At 35.6% G+C, this 14,238-nt stretch overlaps 1 protein-coding gene across 5 annotated transcripts in view; it reads left to right on the forward strand.

Annotated features, from left to right (window-relative positions):
- NNT (nicotinamide nucleotide transhydrogenase) overlaps positions 1 to 14,238 on the forward strand; it is a 99,686-nt gene that overhangs the window by 71,319 nt on the left and 14,129 nt on the right. The window lies entirely within an intron of this gene.

Consider the following 14,238-nt stretch of genomic DNA (forward strand, 5'->3'; position numbering starts at 1 on the left):
GCATCATGACTGTAGTGCATCTTGAAGGAAGACAGGACCTTAAGGGAAATGTCAAAGGAAATAAGAGAGATGGGAAAAATGATCTGAAAGGAAAAAGGATAAGACAAATGAATTTTTTGTTTCTGATCTGATTAAAATTAGAATTTTATCTATGAGGACATGATATAAACTACTGTTGTAGGATGATTTCTGTGACACTGCTTGGGAAAAGTAATTATTTGATGAAAGGTTTATGAGAAATATTTAATTATACATATATGAATACTTTTTCAGTTCTACATTTTTTATTGAAGTAATTGTGTAAATAGGACCAAAGACTTTTCATGAGAGAGCTTTTCATTGCTTCACATAATTGTTAACATAGTTCAAATACTTCTATAAATTTATTCATAATTTATTATGTAGGATCAGAGTAAGATTATTAATTCAGTCTAGTTTCTCTATTTGTAAGTTATTTATAGTCATCTTTCTTTCATATTAAAGGTGAAATATATTAACATATTATAGTTTTTTTACTATAGTAGGTTGAATTTTCAACATAAACTTTGTAACAAATTATGTAAATCTTCCATTTGAATTAAATGGAAAAGGACTATTCTTGCTAAAATGATGACAGTAGATCATCATATTTTTCTGTGTGAATTTTTTTTATTGAAAGAGATTTGTAGAAACTTTGTGATTTTCTTGCGTGTGTTATCTTTTCACAGGAGAAATGCAAATTTTCTTTATGAAGTTAGGAATATATATATATATATACATAGATGCTAGCTTTTTTCCTTTTTTTTTTTAAGGGGCAAATGTCTGTTTGAACAAGAGATGGCTGTAGCAGTTACCTCGTATTTTAATGAAATAAATCTGTATTTACAGTTTGCAGTAATTTAGTCCTTTCATCACTCTGTGGAGCTCCCACGGTGTTCATTGAGTACAGCTGCTGGGCCTCTGGAGTTAGTAGGTCTTTGTGCCTCAGGACCCCAGCATGCCTAGCATCCAGATGTGGTGACATATTCACACACATCCCCTGTGGAAATGTGCCAGTGTGGACATATGATTGTCATCAATTAGTTACGCCCAAGTGGTGCCAAGAAAAATTGCATCTGTCATACAGTCTGTCTGGCTTCAAGGCCCATGATTCATTTAGAGACACTCCTGTTTTCCTTTACTTTGGCCATAGTCATAACATGCTCACGAACTAAGATTATATAATGAAGCACATCACATTGCATGACAAGAAATCATTTTAGAATGTCATGAAAGTTCACTGGCTTAGACTTTCTTTAGTGGCCAAGATATCATTTGCTTCCCAGTAGCCCAGAATGCCTGTATAGCTTACCTAACTTCTACTTGATGTCTAAAAGGATTTTATGACAACAATCTTATGACGTAAGAGCCACAGATATTTTTTATTTTTCCTTCCCAATTTTTGGATTGATTATATGATAGGCTTTTCATTGTAAGGCAGAGATAGTGTTCCCATTGAGTAATTAGAAAGGGGTAGAATATGCCTGTAATCCCAGCACTTTGGGAGGCTGAGGCAGGGGGATCAGGAGGTCAGGAGATCAAGATCATCCTGGCTAACATGGTGAAACACCGTCTCTACTGAAAACACAAAAAATTAGCCGGGTGTGGTGGTGGGCACCTGTAGTCCCAGCTACTCGGGAGACTGAGGCAGGAGAATGGCGTGAACCTGGGGGCAGAGCTTGTAGTGAGCCGAGATCGTGCCACTGCACTCCAGCCTGGGTGACAGAGTGAGACTCCATCTCAAAAAAAAAAAAAAAACAAAAAAACAATAAGGGGTAGAATTTTTTTCTTTTTTATAATTAATTACTTCTTGATTTTCTTTCTATAAATCGTTATTGCTTGAATTATCACAGAAGTCATTTGAATTTATTAAATACCTTTCAACTTTTTTTTAAAAATTATTTTTGTTTTTGAGATGGAGTTTCACTGTTGTCACCCAGGCTGGAGGGCAGTGGCATGATTTCAGCTCACTGCAGACTCTGCCTTCTGGGTTCAAAGCAATTCTCTTGCCTCAGCCTGCCAAGTAGCTGGGGCTATAGGTGCACACCACCACACCTGGCTGATTTTTGTATTTTTGGTAGAGACGGGGTTTTGCCATGTTGGCCAGGCTGGTCTTGAACTCCTGACCTCAAGTGATCCGCCTGCCTCAGCCTCCCAAAGTGCTGGGATTACAGGCGTGAGCCACTGCATCTGGCTTCAAATTCTTTGAGTGACTAACTGATGTTATGTATTGCTTTCATGTTAATGTTCTACCACATCCTTCTATTAATAACTTACTGAGAAATTTATTGCTAGGTACTGAGCATACAAGGATGAATAAGTCCAATTCTCAAAAGTTTATAGTTATGAAGAAATCACTATTAACAGATCAACCAATGAATGAATTCCATTTAATGTGATAGCATGCTAAGACAAGTAGAGTATTAGTAAGAATACAAGGAGTAGTAAGCTGTCCAGGAGATATTTTAAACTTTTTACAAGCTGAAATATCTTGCATGTTTTTAAAAATAAATATTTTAATTTATTTTTTATGTACTGTCTAAACACATCTAGCTGCCTGTGGTATTTGCAGTCTAATAATGTTTTACAGTCTTGTGTAATATGGCTATAGGTTTAAATACATGTTATTTTTACTTAGAAATTGATTCTTTGAAGATACTTGAAAATATAAAATATTTTGTCCATCTAACTAACTGGATTTTGTTGTTGTTGTTGTTGGAATTTCACTCTGTCACCCAGCTTGGAGTGCAGTGGCGTGATCTTGGCTCACGGCAACCTCTGCCTCCTAGGTTGAAGTGATTCTCCCACCTCAGCCTCCCAAGTAGCTGGGATTACAGGCATCACGCTCGACTAATTTTTGTGTTTTTAGTGGAAACGGGGTTTCATCATGTTGACCAGGCTGGTCTCAGACTCCTGACCTCAGGTGATCCACCCACCTTGGCTTCCCAGAGTGCTGGGATTACAGGCATGAGCCACCACATTAGGCCAGGATTTTCCTGATTTTCATGGATAAATATGATTCAGATAAACAAAGTTCAGCCTTCTTGGATTTGTTATGTTTTTGGGTGGAGGAAGAGTCAAGGCTTGCAAATTGGTAAAGCAATAAAGTTACATACTTCTGATGAGAATAGAAACTAGGCCAGTTGAAATTATCTCGTATAGTATTTGAGTAATGAGATAGACATTATTTAGCAGTTTCATGTCAGCTTTGTAATACTTTTATAAAATACAGATCCCACTATTCATATCCATAACCATTCATTGAACAAATAATTATAATATATAGCACTCTTTCCCAGGCTACTGTTGTAGGTCCAGGGGATACCGCAGTGAAGACAACAGCTGAAAATTCCTGGTCTTATGGAATTTACATTAATTAACTAATTAATTGATTAATTAATAGACTTCAAGATAATCTGAATTGGCGATTATAACCCCATTTGTCTCCAATTTCAATGCTACTTGAAAAACCAGAGAACAGCTGTAGCATAGGTTATTGTGTCAGAGTTTCAAGATTATAGCTGCCACTATTTGGCCTTAGCCAGCACTTTTGGTTTTCTCAAAGAATGTGGTGTGTTTCTTTGCACTTTGCACTGCGGCTGCCTTCTCGAAAAACATGGTGGCAGGATAGTGAGTATGAGTTATTTGTATAACTGGTCAAATGAATGAAACTTTGATGGAAGAGAGGAAAACCAAAGAAAGTATGTGCATTCACTCACATCTATGTTCAACCTATTGTGTGGAGTTGCTAGTAATCTCCCAGATCAAAGATGTCTGTTATGCTCCTAGAAAGTGGCCACCTTCATCCCAGATTGGCTTTATCTTGTCCACAGCATATATTGGTATGGTGGAAAGAACAGAATACTGTGTTAAAGCCTGTGCTTTAGGTGCTTTGTAAAGCCTCTTTCGGTCATACCACTCTAGGACGCATTCCTTATAAACTCTTGTCAGAGGCATTCCTGTGGTCTGAGGAAAAACTCTTAACTATTGATGAACTCATTGTCACTGACCATCAGGGTGATTTTTGGCTTCTGGTTCTGGTATTAGTTACAGGAAATTCTTTGAGCTTAGTTTTTACAATGTGAACAACTAAATAAGGATCTTGCTTATAAATAATTTTCATTTTATTGAGCTCATTAGCCATTACATTCCAAGAGCCATTCAATAGCATCATAAAAATTATTCAGACAGAAAGGTGAAATTATGTATAATTTTAACTAAATCTCTCATATTATAATATGCCAGAATGTAATATTCGAGAGTTAGTTGCAAATTGAATTCTTTCTGATATCATTCTTCATAATCTTGTTGACTATTTAAAAATCAAAACAGTGTCAGTAGTCATGCGGTTTCTATTCTGGGCCTGGTATTTGGATTTGGTTAAGCGATGGAAAAACCAGATTTGGGCACAATCTATAATTACTCTCCTCAGAATGGAAAAGGTAGTTTTGGGACATGGTTTTATAGAGGACTGCATTGATGTTTGCACGAGACCATCTGAGCTGATCCTTCTTACTCACTTCTTTGGGTGGCCTCATGGTCACAGGCCACATGTACGATGGAAAATGTGACTGTAGCCTGTCAAATATTTCCTCATTCACATTCATAAGACAAAGTCTATTATTCAGCATTAGAAAAATTGTTCCCCTGAGATGTTTTCGTAAGCTCTCTTTCATATATATATATTTTTTTCCGAAGAAGGGAAGGCCGTGATGAACAGCAGAATTCAGAAACAGAGTAGCAGTTCAGCCCTTATTTGCCTTCAAAAAAAGAAAAGTACAAAGTGTTCTTTAATTCTGGCTTTTGGAAAGTTCTAGGAAATTAAATGACCACTTTTTTTTCACTAGGAATTGTGTGAGTGAATTCATGAGAACTGCTGCTTCTAAGAAGGACTCTGATAGTTTTAGAAATCTAGGTGTTTATTCCTTTGCCTGGAAAGCCTCACCAGAGATGTTGATTCTACAGCATATCTCATTCATTAGTTTTTGTGGACAGCAAGTGCCTCATCAGGATTTTTTTTTTTTTTTTTCACTTCTTACCATATTTTCCTTCAGATGGATAGACTAGCCCCACCCAATTGGTCCAGGCCTTTTCACCACTAAAGATTATTTATCTAACAGAAACAATTACCCTGCTGACACCATGATTTGGAAATTTTTATTCAGAACCGACTTACTAAAATGATTCCTTAATAAGAAAAACCCTTTTCCTTGTACTTTTAATAAGCGTGATTTAAAACTGTCACCAGAAGTTCTGATCAGCATGTGATAAACCAAAGAAACCTGCCTTTTCAGTGAGTCTATCGTATTTTTCACAAGTGAAATGCATAATTAAATGTAAAAAAATACTGAATATAGTAACAAATCATTTGATTACCTCCAGAGACCCTCCTCAGAATGTAACACTGCCACATACAAACAGAATTCCACAGGTCCTTGAGGTATAGCTCATACTAGGGACTCTTTATTGTATCCACAGTGGAATTTCCAACCTGTTTTTGGGACAGAACACTGTGCAAACATTTTTGGTATAATTTCTAAATGAAGAATTCCTACCTTAAGAAGCAGTTGGAAGATTGGAAGATCTTTAAGTTCTGTTTAAACCATTAACGTTTTATGGATGTTTAAATATTTATAGTTTTAAAACAGGAGAAGTTAGTAGATGTTTAACAAATGAGCCTTCTTTTTTATTTTCTGTTTATGTATTTTGCTTACTTTGTCAGCCTCCTAGAAGGTTATCATAACGTATTTAGGAAAATTGTGGGATGATAGTATTGGGAAGGCAGAATTCCAAAATGCTATCAATGTACCTTGTCCTATATCCAGCTTGATTTTAAAATGTAAAACAGAGTAAAATAAGGGAAAGTAACTCTGAACATCTGGAGTATGGACATAAATTTTGCATAGTGACTCACAAAACATGTAAGCAAATTGTTGAAGGTTGTAAAGAGCTTTTTTCAAAAAAATCTGTTAATCCTAGTCACTATTTATAATAGCAAGAAGCTGCAAAATGGAAAAAGTACTCTAAATAGTTTAGAAAGGGGCCCAGTTGTACTTACAGTTTCTTTGTGTAACTGTTGAATTGGGATGCTCGATTTAATTAAACATTCTTAATAGTTTATTGCTGAACTGGGTCTGGATATTTCCATAATACAAGAAGCAAAACATTGTTTGAACAGTTTTGGTAGGATGCATGTGGTGAATGTTTTATATTCTTTAATGGCCTCACATACCCAAGAAAACTTCTGTTAAGTACCCTGGTCAGGACATATTGTCTCCATGGTCTGTGATCATGGAAATTTCTGTTGTTGTGTCCCCTTTAAAACATGTGGTATCTGAAATCTAATGTGAAGTTGAGAAAAACTCTAAAGAATGAAGTTTATGTCATCATGTATTATAAAAGAGGCTTTTAAAAAATAGTACTTTTTGAATTGCTTCTTTTTCATATTTTACCAAGTATACTCAGTATTCATGAATAGTTCTTGTATATACTCGTATTTGTTTTTATTCTTCTTTGGTTAATTTAAACGGTTCTGAAGATCAGGTTGTTTCATTTGAGTAGATTATTCTACTTTTTTTGAACTGTGCCTGGGTCTATTCTTAATTGATGACTGAAGCCTGAGCTTTTTTATTATCTAATATTCCATGAAAGGCTTTATCGTTTTCATATTTGAGAGAGGAAAACAGCAAATAGTGTTGAATTTTTTTTTTTTTTTTTTGCTTCGAGGTAGTGAAGAGATTATCCTAACTTGATCACATTTGTTGTATCTATCAACCAAAGAAACAATACATTTTTTGCCTAATCATATCAGTTAAATGGTTAAAAATGATCTTTTGAAATTTGACTCTATCAAAGTATTTGAATGTTAGTTTTGACCAAGTTCCCAGGGAGCTCAACATTGATAATTATTGGCCTCAATCTAGATTGACTGTATAGTTTTTTAATACTTTTGATGTAGCTGCAAATACAAATAATTTCTGGCTTTTATTGGACTCTATTGATTTTTACTTGCTTTACAAGATAAAAATTGGAAAAGCAACCCAGTAAGTGTTGACTTTAAATCAACATTTGTTTTAATGTGAAAATGTGTGCTTCTTTATATTACGTGATTATTAAAAATATGCATTTATTTGAAAAACACAGATGAACATTTATATTATACAAAAATGTATGTGAACAGGATAATTGCTGTGTACATTTATTGAACACTTATTTCTGCCAGGTGTTGGTCTAAAGCATCTTGTATGAAAAGCTTTTTACACAAACTATATCACTTATATCCCTCAATAGTCCTCTGAGGAGATTTTATTATCAATCCCATGGTACATGTGAGGGAATGGAGGTGCACAGAAGTAAATTGTTCAAATGCTTTGAACCTGGCAGTGGCAAGCTAGAACTCTGAACTGCTACTCTATACTGCTTTTCTAAATCCTTTCTCTAAAAAGAGACATAGAAAGTATATAAATCAGTATACTTTATTGGGCACATTGTGTTGTTTAAAACCCCTTCTCTCCTTCTCTCTCTTTAATTGAGTCCCTGCAATAGAGTGGCAGGAACTGATAAATAAGACATGGTTTGTTCCTATTCTCAAGGAACTCTTAGTTAGGAGAGCACAGTCATGTCAACCAGTTATGTTATTGTATAGTAAGAAGTAGATGCATAAAGGAAGAATTCTGAAAGCCCGCAAGATCTTTCTATGTCCTCATTTTAGTTATTTTCCTCTGTAGGATCTTATCATGGTGATGGATAGCTGATTCTTTTTTAAGCATTTGCATAATAAAAGATAATTTTCAGAGTTGAAAGAGAAGAACTAAAAGGTTGGTAGGCTTTGCATGTTGAAATTCTGGATATTCTTCATGTGATGACGGAACATTGATGAGCTTTGGCCATCAGTTCCGGGAAATTGCTCATCATGGCCAACCAGTGTCTGATATAATTAATTTTAATACATACTTTGGGGATTAGCCAGTTACATGTGCCAGAATTTTTTATAAACTCGCATTGACTCATCAGCATGCATATATATCTCTATGCATTTGACTGTATTCTGTTATTTTTCTCAAAACATTGGCATTCTCTTGTAATAATCTTGCATATGTTTTTTTTTCTGACTTTAGAGTCATAAAGTTTAGTGTAATAAATTACTGTGCAAGTAGATATAAAATGACCGGTCCTTTGGGATATTAGGCATAACATGATGGTTATGTTGGTAATTACTTACCCTTTACAACTAGCTCAAAATTATTTACCCTTTACAACTAGCTCAACAAAAGTGTTGTCTTTATGCAGTCTGCAGCTAATCAAGGCATCACAAAAAGAACTAATATTTTTAGAGGTCCTTAATTTCTAATTTGGTCCAAGATACCTCAGTTAAAGCCTCAAGATGGTAGCCAGATGGATTAATTTAAAGGTGACAAAAGCAATATTAAAAACAAATAAAATTAAACAAAATAAGCTGGAATCAAGGAGGGATATAAAATTGAAATCCAACAGTAATCACAAAGTATATATTGGGTTATGTAGCTAAAATAGACGTCCTTGTTCACTGAATTTCAGGACTGGAGAGCTTGAGCTTTGTGGTAGGCAGAATAGTGGTCTCCCAAAGTGTCCACATCTGAATCCCCAAAACCTACGACTGTTACCTTACATGGCAAAAGGGACTTTGTAGATTTGATGAAGGTAAGGATTTTGAGATGGGGAGAATTTCTCGGATTATTGGGTGGGCTCAGTGTAATCACTAGGGTCATTATAAGAGGGAGGCAGGAGGATCAGAGTTAGAGAAGGAGATGTGACAGTGGAAACAGAAGTTGGGGTGATGTAGCCCCCCACCAAGGAAAGAGGGAAGACTGCAGAAGTTGGAAAAGGCATGGAATGGAGTTTGCCCTAGAATCTCCAGAAGGAATTTAATTTTTTTTTTTTTAATTTCAATAGATTTTTGGGGAATAGGTGTTTGGTTGCATGGAAAAGTTCTTTAGTGGTGATTTCTGAGATTTTGGTGCACCCATCACCCAAGGAGTGTACACTATACCCAATGTGTACTCTTTTATCCCTTGCCACCCCCATCCTTTCCCCTGAGTCCCTAAAGCTCAATTACCGTTCTTATGCATTTGTGCCCTGATAGCTTAACTCCCACTTATGAGTGAAAAAATATAATTTTCCATTTGGTTTTCCATTCCTGAGTTACTTCACTTAGAATACTAGTCTCTAGTTCCATTCAGGTTGCTGTGAATGCCATTGTTTCATTCCTTTTTATGGCTGAGATACTACATTTTATTTATCTGCTTACTGATTGATGGGCATTTGGGCTGGTTCCATATTTTTGCAATCAGAAATTGTGCTGCTATAAACATGTGTGCAAGTATCTTTTTTGTATAATGACTTCTTTTCCTCTGGGTAGATACCTAGTAGTGGGATTGCTGACTCAGATGGTAGATCTACTTTCAGTTCTTTAAAGAATCTCCACACTGTTTACCATACTGTATTGTACTAGTTTACATTTCCACCAGCAGTGTAAAAATGTTTCCTTTTCACTACATCCATACTAACCTTTATTATTTTTTGATTATGGCCATTCTTGCAGGATTGAGGTGGTATTGCATTGTGGTTTGGTTTTCATTTCCTTGATAATTAGTGATGTTGAGCATTTTTCCATGTGCTTGTTGGACATTTGTATATCTTCTTTTGAGAGTTGTCTATTCATGTCCTTAGGCCACTTTTAGATGGGATCGTTTGTTTTATTCTTGCTGATTTGTTTGACTTCTTTGTAGATTCTGGACATTAGTATTTTGTCAGATGTATAGATTTTGAAGATTTTCTCCCATTCTGTGGGTTGTCTGTGAACTCTGTTTATTATTATTTTTGCTGTGCAGAAGCTTTTTAGCTTAATTAAGTCCCATCTATTTATCTTTGTTTTTATTGCATTTACCTTTGAGTTTTTGGTCATGAAATCTTCACCTAAGCCAATATCTAGAAGGGTTTTTCTGATGTTATCTTATAGAATCTTTATGGTTTCGGGTCTTAGATTTAAGTCTTTAATCCATCTTGAGTTGATTTTTGTATAAGGTGAGAGATGAGGATTCAGTTTCATTATTTCACATGTGGCTTACAATTGTCCCAACACCATTTGTTGAACAGGGTGACTTTTCCAGACAAAATCTCTGAATTGCCAGAAAAAGAATTCAGAAGGCCAATTATTAAGCTAATCAGGGAGGCACCACAGAAAGGTGAAGTCCAAGTTAAAGAAATCAAAAACATGATACAGGATATGAAAGGAAACATCTTTTGTGAAATAGAAAGCATAAATAAAAAGCAATCACAGAGAAATGTGAAATGCATTGAGTGTCTCAGCAATAGAATAGAACAAACAGAAGAAACAACTTCAGAGATCAAAGGTAAGGCTTTTGAATTAACCCAATCTGTCAAAGACAAAGAAAAAAGAATTAAAAAAAAAATGAACAAAGCCTCCAAGAAGTTTGGGACTATGTTTAACATCTAAAACTAAGAATAATTGGTGTTCCTGAGGAAGAAGAGAAATCTAGAAATTTGGAAAACATATTTGAGGGAAAAATTGAGGAAAACCTCCCTGGCCTTGGTAGAGATCGAGACATCCAAATAACACCCGGAAAAGCTCAAAGAACACCTGGGGAATTCATCACAAAACAATCCAGAAGGAATTAAGGCCTCTCGATATCTTGATTTTTTTTTTTTTTTTTTTTTTTGTCCAGGGAAACTGATTTTGGACTTCTGACCTTCAGAACTCTTAAGTGATAACAAATTTGATTGTTTCAAGGCACTACATTTGTGGTAGTTTGTTACAGCAGCAATATGAAACTAACACAGACTTTAAATGTCATGTGGAACAGCGATTCTTAGTCTTACATTCTCATCAGTTAGGTTTTGGGAAGAGCAGTGGGCCTGGTGGGCCTGGGAGAAGCAGGAGATACTTATTGGTGATCTGGATTGGGAAATTAGGAAACATTTTTGGTGTCCAAGATTACTTTTAACACCTGAAAAGAGCACAAATGATTAATTTGAGAGGCAGTTAGTACTGTAGGATTGGGCAACATCATGTAGTTACTCTGCAAATCCTGGACTCCCTCTAAGTTGCTTCTTGCTCTTACTAGTGGTAAGACCATGTATTGAAATCCCTCCCCCACCTTCAATAAATAAAATGCTGTCCCAGCTTCCATAACGGTCTTGATCATGCCCACTGGCAACCATCCTTTGAGTTATATGTAAAATACTCTTGGATTCATTTTGGATTGAACTGGGAGTTACGCATGAAGGCAGATTAGTGAGTCTCTCTCCCTCTGGCCCACAAAAAAGAAGCCTGAAATTTTCCTAGATAAAGATTTGTTTTAAATTGTTAACAAAAAGCTTTTTTTAATAAAAAAAAATTTAATTCTTTCTTTTACATTTGAATATTTTCTTTTCTTCTATGCAAATAAGAAATATTTGGTCATCTTCTGTGGTTTATTTGAAAATCACAGTTTTGCCTTTTTGTCTGGCCAGTTGATCCAGAATTTTTTTTAAGGGTGTGTGTGTGTGTTGGAGTGCAGTGGCGCAAACTTGGCTCACTGCAACCTCCGCCTCTGGGTTCAAGCGATTCTCCCACCTCTGCCTCCTGAGTTAGCTGGGACTATAGGTGTGTGCCACCATGCCCAGCTAATTTTTGTATTTTTTAAAAATAGAGATGAGGTTTCACCATGTTGGCCAGGCTGGTCTTGAATTCCTGACCTCAGGTGATCCGCCCACCTTGGCCTCTCAAAGTGCTGGGATTACAGGTGTGAGCCACGGTGCCTGGCCAGAGTGTGCTATTTTTTAAAGTTTTTAGGTACTTCGTGTTTCTCTTGAACCTTATCCACGTGCCCTCTGATCTTTTAGATCTGTAGTTCTATGAGCTAAATCTAGTTATTTAGCTTCATCATTGGGTTTAGTCAGTGATAGAAGAGTACCTTTAATAACTGGGCGCAAAAGTCTCTGAGTTAATTTGAAATGTTGATTTGAAATTGATACAGTTGAAATACAACTTGGCATTAACTTTGAAAGAAAATCAGTTGATTAATAATGCAATGCGATACTTTAGATGTGTTACTAAGAATCTCTGTTAAAGTGAAATGACTTTTTCAATCTAAAACTTTTTATTTTAGGGTACATTCTTTTGGAAATGATTTTGTTCTATTATTCAAAAATAATCAAATGCTAGGGCCCTAAAATTTAATTATAGGATCTCTGCCTTTGTTGGGGCACAATCTCTGTGCCTTTCTTTGGTTCACGAAATCGTCAGAACATTGACTTAAGGTATTGTCAGTACCTGTGTCCACCAAACAGTGCAGTAAAATACATATTAATAAACTACAGTTTCAATGTAAGTTCTTCTTGGCAGAGATTTGGATGTTAAACTTGGTAAAATCTATTTTGTTAGGTATTTACAAGGAATTGTTATCTGGGGAGAAAACAAAAATATGGACTCTGTCCACATAATTAAATGCCCATTCAGCAAAGTGTACAGGTGGTTAATATTTCTAACAACTACTCTCTGATTATAGATCAGTTTTCATTGACGTAGCTATCAGAGAAAGCACTAAAAGTTTTAATTTTTTTTCTTTCTCAGTTGAGGTAAGAGTAAGGGAACAGGGGCAAACTGCTTTGAGCTGTCTTTAAGACCATGCAAATATCTTGCTCTTCATCAAACATAACTCCCTAGACTGAACATGTGCTGATTTTTTTTTTTTTTAGATGGAGTTTTGCTTTTTTGCCCAGGCTGGAATGCAGTGGCGCCATCCCAGCTCACTGCCATCTCCGCTTCCTGGGTTCAAGCAATTCTCCTGTCTCAGCCTCCCGAGTTGCTGGGGTTACAGGCACCCACCACCATGCCCAGCTAATTTTTGTATTTTTAGTAGAGACGGGGTTTCTACTAAACCAGGCTGGTCTCGAACTCCTGACCTCAGGTGATCCATCCGCCTCGGCCTCCCAAAGTGCTAGGATTACAGGTGTGAGCCACCATGCCCAGCCATGCTAATGATTTTTACAGTACCAGTCTTTATTATGATGATTGCAAAATGGTCATGTAAAAACCCCATCACATTTATCAGTTCATGGTCTACCACTGTAAGGGAGAGTGCTTCTTTCTTTCTGTGTTTATTTCTTACTGACCTATGAATCTGTTATCAGTATTGATTCCTGGTTTCCCACTTTCTGCACGGGGTTATAATCTATTACTATCCTTTCTATTTTGATATTCAAATAACTTTCTTATTTTTAAACACTTTGTGTCATACGTGCCTTTAAAGCCATATATATGTGTCACTTTTGTGCATTTTGCTTTGTGTGCATCCTTCTTTCTCACATATGCAAAGATTACACAAATTCAGCCCTTTCCTCTTTTAAAAAAAAATTGAATTGTTATTATACTTAAGTAAGCTTTATTTTTTTTTTCTGGATGTGTTATCTTTTTCTTAGTGCTTTTTTTATTGTTCCTGAACTTGAGGGATTATTCAGCTATCTCCACCATAGAAGACAAAGTTAAAAGTCTGGAACTTGATGAAAACAGTGATGGTTATTTGTAAACTCAGGCACCTTGGAAACTTCCATTCATCATGTCTTTTCTCAAATTCCGGGCCATCAGTAGGCTTGGGAGTATATTTTGGTTATTTCAATATAATGCATTTTCTTTCTAAATCTGTTTTTAATTTTCATGCTTAAACCTGCATATAAAAAGATATTTATGTTTAGATTTGAGGTTTAGAAAAATGCCTCTTATTTGATGAGCATGCACTTTGATTGCTGGAGAAAATTTTTTCCAAATATTTTCTTATTGCCACTGTAAAATATTAAATTTTTAAAGTAGAGATCTCAGCAGAAGAATCCATGTAACATTTTGGAAATGTTTTCTCTGGAGCAGTTTGAAAACAGCTGTGGTAGTACTGAATATAGCTTGTATTACTACATGAAGAGTATGAACATAAATTGTCAGTATTTTGCCTCATTTCATTTGTTGTCAGGAGTGATTGAAACTCTGGTTTGGCACAGATGATGACATTAGAATAGCAATGTTTGGTTAAAAAAATAAACAATCTTGTTTCTAGAGAATTAAAAAAAATTCACTTACGTGTTGAACTGTCTTTAATGTTGCCAAAAATTATAGAATAATTCATGATTGAAGAACCTAAAACCTGCATTAAGATGGTGAGATTGGATAACCACCTAAAACTAATGAAT

This window comes from Macaca fascicularis, chromosome 6 (assembly GCF_037993035.2).
Source record: "Macaca fascicularis isolate 582-1 chromosome 6, T2T-MFA8v1.1".
Lineage (NCBI taxonomy): Eukaryota > Metazoa > Chordata > Mammalia > Primates > Cercopithecidae > Macaca > Macaca fascicularis.